The 6,113-nt window shown below is 41.2% G+C and overlaps 1 pseudogene; it reads right to left on the reverse strand.

The window, feature by feature from the left end:
* Positions 1-510: 510 nt before the first annotated feature.
* LOC127094945 (CDT1-like protein a, chloroplastic) lies at positions 511-2,575 on the reverse strand (annotated as a pseudogene).
* Positions 2,576-6,113: the final 3,538 nt, after the last annotated feature.

Genomic DNA, 6,113 nt, shown 5'->3' on the forward strand with positions numbered 1-6,113 from the left:
TGCGAAGAAGCTGGCCTCCAGGTACGATTTTGGGGTTTTAGGTTTTCTCTGTTTCAGATTTTCGCCTCCAGGTTTCTGTTGTTCTCCTCTATTTTTTTCCCCTCTTACTGATTTGCTTCCTTCTACTTATGCTCTGCTGATTAGGGTTTCAATTGGTGCCCTTGGTATTCCAGAAGAGTAACTCTGCAAAGCACTTTGGATGTTCAGAAATTGGATTGACCTCTTTGATGCTATGTTCGAAAATGGTAACCTGAACCTCGCTTTCTCCCTCTGTTTTGTCTTCATGCCAATTTGGGATATTTCTTGAATTTTTACTGCTTTGCTGTTTTTCTTTTACCGCAGTGAAAATCAGTTACAAGTGGAGTGGATGGTCCCAATCAAGTTTGTTCATTGACAGATCCCTCTGGATTTGGTCTTCGGTGACTTGTGGGTCGAACATGCCGAGGTTGGCTTATGGTTCACAGTTTGGAAGGAGAATCCTTTCATTGCAGAATGATTTGGGGACCTGCTTCAATGATTTTGACTGGACACCTTGATAGAGTCTGGATTGGCCACAACTCCAACCCAGGGAGTAGTCACACTGTGGGAATTGACGGTAGTAGCAACCTCAATTACAGGCATCTCTGTCTGTGCCTTTTTCTGCTCTTCATGTTGGATTTCTAATAGAGACTTTGCCTTGAAACCAGGAGCAGGCTTCCAAGCTCTCCCTGCAGGCAATTCAGTATTCTGGGAGGCAACAGGACTAAATGACTTTGAGTCATTCTCAACAAGTATTTCAATGATGCTTTCTGGAATATTAGTAGTGAGGTCACTAACTTCTTGATGACCTGCAATTGTGATAGTCGTTCTGGATACACCGTCCTCGCCGCTTGTTTGTTTGAGGTGTGTTTCATAATCTTCTTCCCTCCTTCAAATTGATTTCACTATAATTTGGCTTTTCAGATTCTGAATTCTTCGACTGCTGCAGAGTTACATTTTTTAGCAATCCCTTCGCTTGACTGGTAGATTGGGATTTGGAAGATCTTTGCTTCTTTGATTTCTTCTCAGTAGCCTTAACAAAATCTGAACAGTTAACCATTATCTTTTACAGGAGCTCCTCTTTTGTGATTTCATTTGTTTTGGCAGAGCTAAATATAGAGTCAATCACATTAACAAGTTCCACTAATGATGGAGGATTATCATCTGATGCATCCAAACTAATTTGATTTTGGTTGATTTTCTCAAAGGAATAACAAAGATTCTCTTGTATCTCTCGAGGCAGGGAAACAGAATCAAAAGATTTGCAATACTCAGATTCAGGCATAGCTTTGCTAGATTCTAACATGTCTGCTCTATAATCGAAATCACCATTTCCTTCTGTGAGTGTAAAGTCAAGCGCTCTTTTTGCGGGCTTAAAGCCTGACATAGACTTTTGAGCAGTCATTTTCTGAGGCTTAACATCAGAGCCAAGCACCAATCTCTCAGGTGCTGACAGAGCAGGTGTCTGTGTCAACAAACTATCAGCACAAGAGACAATTTTTAAATCAGGGCTTTCAGAATTACAGCGGCTAACAAAACGCGGAGAGGATATCTTATGTTCTGATGGTGTATTAATAACATTTGCCTGAAAAGACATTGCCAATGATTCCTTCTGCTTGCCACTTTCTGCATTAGGATTACTCTCACAATCAGACAATGGTGTACATTCTCTCTGCCATGAGCTTTCACTTTCTTGGTTGTCTAGGGAGTCAGATTCATCTGATGACAGAGAGGTTTCGGATGATGAAAAGCTCTGAACTTGCTTAGTCTGGACCGTCTGTTCAGTAGCATTCCTCTGATAAAATCATCTTTTAAAAGATGGAGTCAAATGTAAGTTGTTCAGCTGCTCTACAACTTCATTGGAAGTTGATGAAAGTTCTGCTGCAAAATCTGCAGGCCCTTCATTGAAAGCCAAATTACAAGCTTCTTGGCTAAAGGGCTCTTGTAGTCTGGACTGTGGAATCTTAGTAGCCTGAGGGTGCAGATTAAAGAAATTAATCAGCCTGGAATTAAAAAGTCGTCTAAGAGCTATATCTGCAGACTGTTCAGAGTGATCTTTTACAACTTCGAAAACCAAGGTGATCTTCAAATCCGGCTTCACAGACAAGCTCTTCTTATCAATAACAACGACCTTTTCTATTTCTATCCCTTTAGGGAGTATATACTTCATCTGTGCTAGATCAGCATGTGAGAAGTTTCTTTTAGCAAGAACTTCAACCTTGTTGCAAATATTCAGAAAAGTTGGAGACTTTTTACGCAGATGCAGCAATCTAAGTGAACAACTCATATGACTAAACAATTCAGCAATGTTCCTGTAATCTTCTGGAAGATGGGATAGTGGATCCTTGAATTTGTTGGGTAATAGTTCAGTCTTCTTCTCTGGAGTGGGACACACAATCGATTCATCGACTGCTTGGGGAATCTTCTCAGGCTTGAAAACTGAAGCTTCTTTCACTGATTCATCACACACTTTTGGATCCATTCTTCAGCAACAGAAGAAACAAAAACGCTGAGTTTAAACCCTAGCAGAGCTTGCTTGGTTGAAGAGGGAAAGTGGTGTATTGATGCTTCAGCTGCAACTGGTATTACAGGTTGGTCTTTGAATTAACTTGTCTGTTTTGGTGATTCTTGACATGTCATGATTGTTGTGTTGGACTGTGAGCAGGGAGGCTTCCTTGTTGCAGCTTTTCATGAGCCTTCTCCACTATCATAAGTCCAAGGCCTGCTGCATGTGTAAGTATGTTCAACTGGTTATGTGAGTGTCATGCTGCAGCTTTGTATTGTAGCAGGATTTGTGGTGGTTTGGTTTATTTAATACAAGGACCCTGCAAGTTTGGCTTGAGTTTATAACAGGATAGGTTATGGTTGGTTGCTGGTGTTGTTGTAGGTTGCAAGTGGTCCATTAGCAGCAGATGCTGGTTGAACTGTAGGTCCAAGTTTGGTTCATTGTATCCTGATGTTATTCAGGTTTGTTGGACTGCAACCTGTTTGTTGCAGTTATAGGCCGCAGGCTCATGTCTGGCCACAAATATGCTTGGCTTGCTTGTGGCATTCTAAACAAGTCTTGCATTGATTCTACTGCAGGTGAGGCATTATTTCATATGGTTCATGGTTGTATGGCCTAGCTCAAACCATTGTTCCAACTTCAGTCATCATATCATGACCTTATGGAGTTCATGTTTTGATTTGGCTGCTGCAGTACCATGATGGCAAGATGTGTCAAGGTGAGTGCAAAACCATAATTCATGTGCATTGCTTTGTTAAATTAACCATGTATGTGCCATGTTTGATCATGTGATTAAGGTGTCTGGTTTTGTGGTGAATGCAGGGCCAGTTCAGCAGGGTAAAGGTTGGTGTTCTTGTTTGCTGAATTGGTTTTGGTTTGCATTGTGTGCAATGAATAGCTAGTTCAACCTATGGCTTGGCATGCTTCATGGATAAAAATGGTTGTGTCTTTGCATTAGGTCCTGCTTGCTCATACTCACAGCCGGTTTTGGCTTGGACATTGACAACAAACTTATGGTTTTAGTTCATGGCATGTTAGCAACACTTCATGGCTTGGATTTTATATTGGTTATGACTTTGGTCTGTGAAGGTTTGGCATTGTAGCAAGTTGGTACAACAGGGAAAATGCAGCAGGGTGAAAGTTAATTGTCAAAGCAAAAACTCCAAATGTTCAAGGCATGACCAAGCATGTTGGCATCAAAGTGAACAAGGACCTAGGGTTGACTTTGGTCAACGTTGACCCAAAAGTCAATTGTTGACCAAAGTCAACAAATGGTCAAAATTCAAATGTCTTTGTAGTTTCTTTGTAAATGGACAATGACTCAATGGTTATGATGGAATTTAGGGCTTCGGGGAATTTGGGTTGACTTTGGTCAAAGTTGACCAAAAAGTCAACTGTTGACCAAAGTCAACAATTGGTCAAAAATGTCAAATTTTGTATTTTCTTGTATGGAATCGAATGTAATGGTTTACAATGACATGAAATGGATTGAAATGGATTAACAAATGGTTTGAACTTTGTTTTTACAAATTTTTTATGACTTGAATGCTTGACTTTTGAAAAATAACTTGACTGATAATGCACATGAACAAGGTCATGAAATGGGACCATAAGGTTAGGGTTTTGACATAGTATCAATGAACCAATAACATGACTAGCAAGTGGCTTGAAACACAAGAAGCTTGATTGTTCAGATGACCAAGACCATATGTGCATTAACAATCACATGAATAAACACCATGACTTTGGACCAAGACCAATCCTCATATAAAACCAAAGTAAGGTTAGGCCAAGCATGCTAAACAAACATAAAAAATTCAGGACCAAAATCGGGGTATGACAGAAATCTACACAGTTTCGAGAATATTCCACTTTTTTGGGCTTCGTACATATTCTTCAGGCTAGAACATGTTGTAACGACTCTTCAATTAGACTTTTTTTTTAAAAAAATCGCGATCCGCGAGCTGGATCCTCTTGTATGTTGATTTTCTGTTGAGCTGTCAATCTACTCCTCTAGCTGGCTTGCTGGGGAAATAATGCTCGTAGGCGACTCTCTGGCTGAATCTTCAAATTGAACCTTAGGCTGGCTCTCTGGGAAACGATTCTCTGGCTGAATCTTTGAGATGACCCTCATTCTGGTTCACACACACTCGATCCTCTGGCTGAATCTCATGTCTTTGGTTGTAAAGTAATTCTTCAGTCTGCTTTGAAGAACCTGTTTATCAGCTTATGTGTATGCTTGATATGCTATGCATGCAAATGCAAATGTTATGCATGGTGCAAAAAGGAAATCTGCTTGGGGAAGCAAGCTCCGGTAGGGAGATCGTTGTATCAATCCTTGAATGCTCTGTGGGGAATGATCCGTCTGTCGGGACCGGGGAGCCACCGAAAATAAATTGGCTTCTCTCTGGGAAGTTGACCTTGTTGGGGGAGTATCAACTATGAGAACTTTGTTTGGCGAGGCTCTGTGAGGAGAGTCTGCGGGGAAAGCACTTCCTGGGGGAAATGTCGTAGGAATCGACCTTTGCTGGGGATATGAACTTCCTAATCGTCCTCAGGTTGAGGATCAAAACAAATATGTTAAGATAATCTGCTGGGGAATGAGATGAACACTGGGAACACCACCCTCCTGTCTGTTGGGTACGCAATTACTCCACTGTTGCTGGGGATTCAAGGTGCAACTCTACTGGGGGACATGCTCTACTGAGGAGAGACTTTGTCAACCGCTTGGGGATGAGGATTCATGACTTGGCATCCGGTTCCTGTGACCTGCAAACACACACGTATGTCCCGGGGGAATTACTCGGTTTGAATTCACCGTCCGGGATTAAGCACATTCAAAGCAATTTTAAATGTTTTCCTGTGCAAATCATCTACAAAAGCCACCATTATGTTCAGATGCAATATGTTTTATCAAGAATTCAGCCATATTTTGCAAACAAACTGATAAATGAAAAACAAAGAGGCTCTTTAACTGAATTATTCGACTTTTATTGGTTGAAAAAGTTTGTGCCAGGAATAGGCGAGTACATCAGGAAGCTGATCCCTGAAAAGAGGTGATCGCTATAAATTGAACAAAAGAAAACTATCCTAATGGCAATGTGGATACGGGGTCCCACTGAGTTTCGACTTTGCTATGGCTCGTATGACCTCAAGACGCTCTGCTCATCTTGCTTTCTGAAGTGGATGATTAGTCGATGTTTAACCTTCGGAGATTGCCGGTTTGAATGAAATGGTGATATAACACGGGTGAACTCAGATTGCAGTCATTCACTTATTCCCTAACTTTTGCCTGGATCGCCCTTTTCGGGTTTTCAATCCACCGGGATACCCATTTTTGCCTGAGCCGCCCTTTCGGGTTTTCGACTCACCAGGTGTACATTTTTTTTTATATCCCTAATTTTTTCCCGAACCTCTTTATTATTTTTTTTGGTTCGTCGGGATGCCCATTTTTTTTGCCTGGACTATCATTTTTTTCGTCCAGCGGGTCAATTATGCGAAGTATTTTTTAACTGCGTCTGAGTCGACAGGGGATGGGGGTATATCAAGCCGGGATACATCAATTCTGGGTACGTAGTTCCAACATAGC

The sequence above is a fragment of the Lathyrus oleraceus genome, chromosome 6 (genome assembly GCF_024323335.1).
Source record: "Lathyrus oleraceus cultivar Zhongwan6 chromosome 6, CAAS_Psat_ZW6_1.0, whole genome shotgun sequence".
Taxonomy (NCBI): Eukaryota; Viridiplantae; Streptophyta; class Magnoliopsida; order Fabales; family Fabaceae; genus Lathyrus; species Lathyrus oleraceus.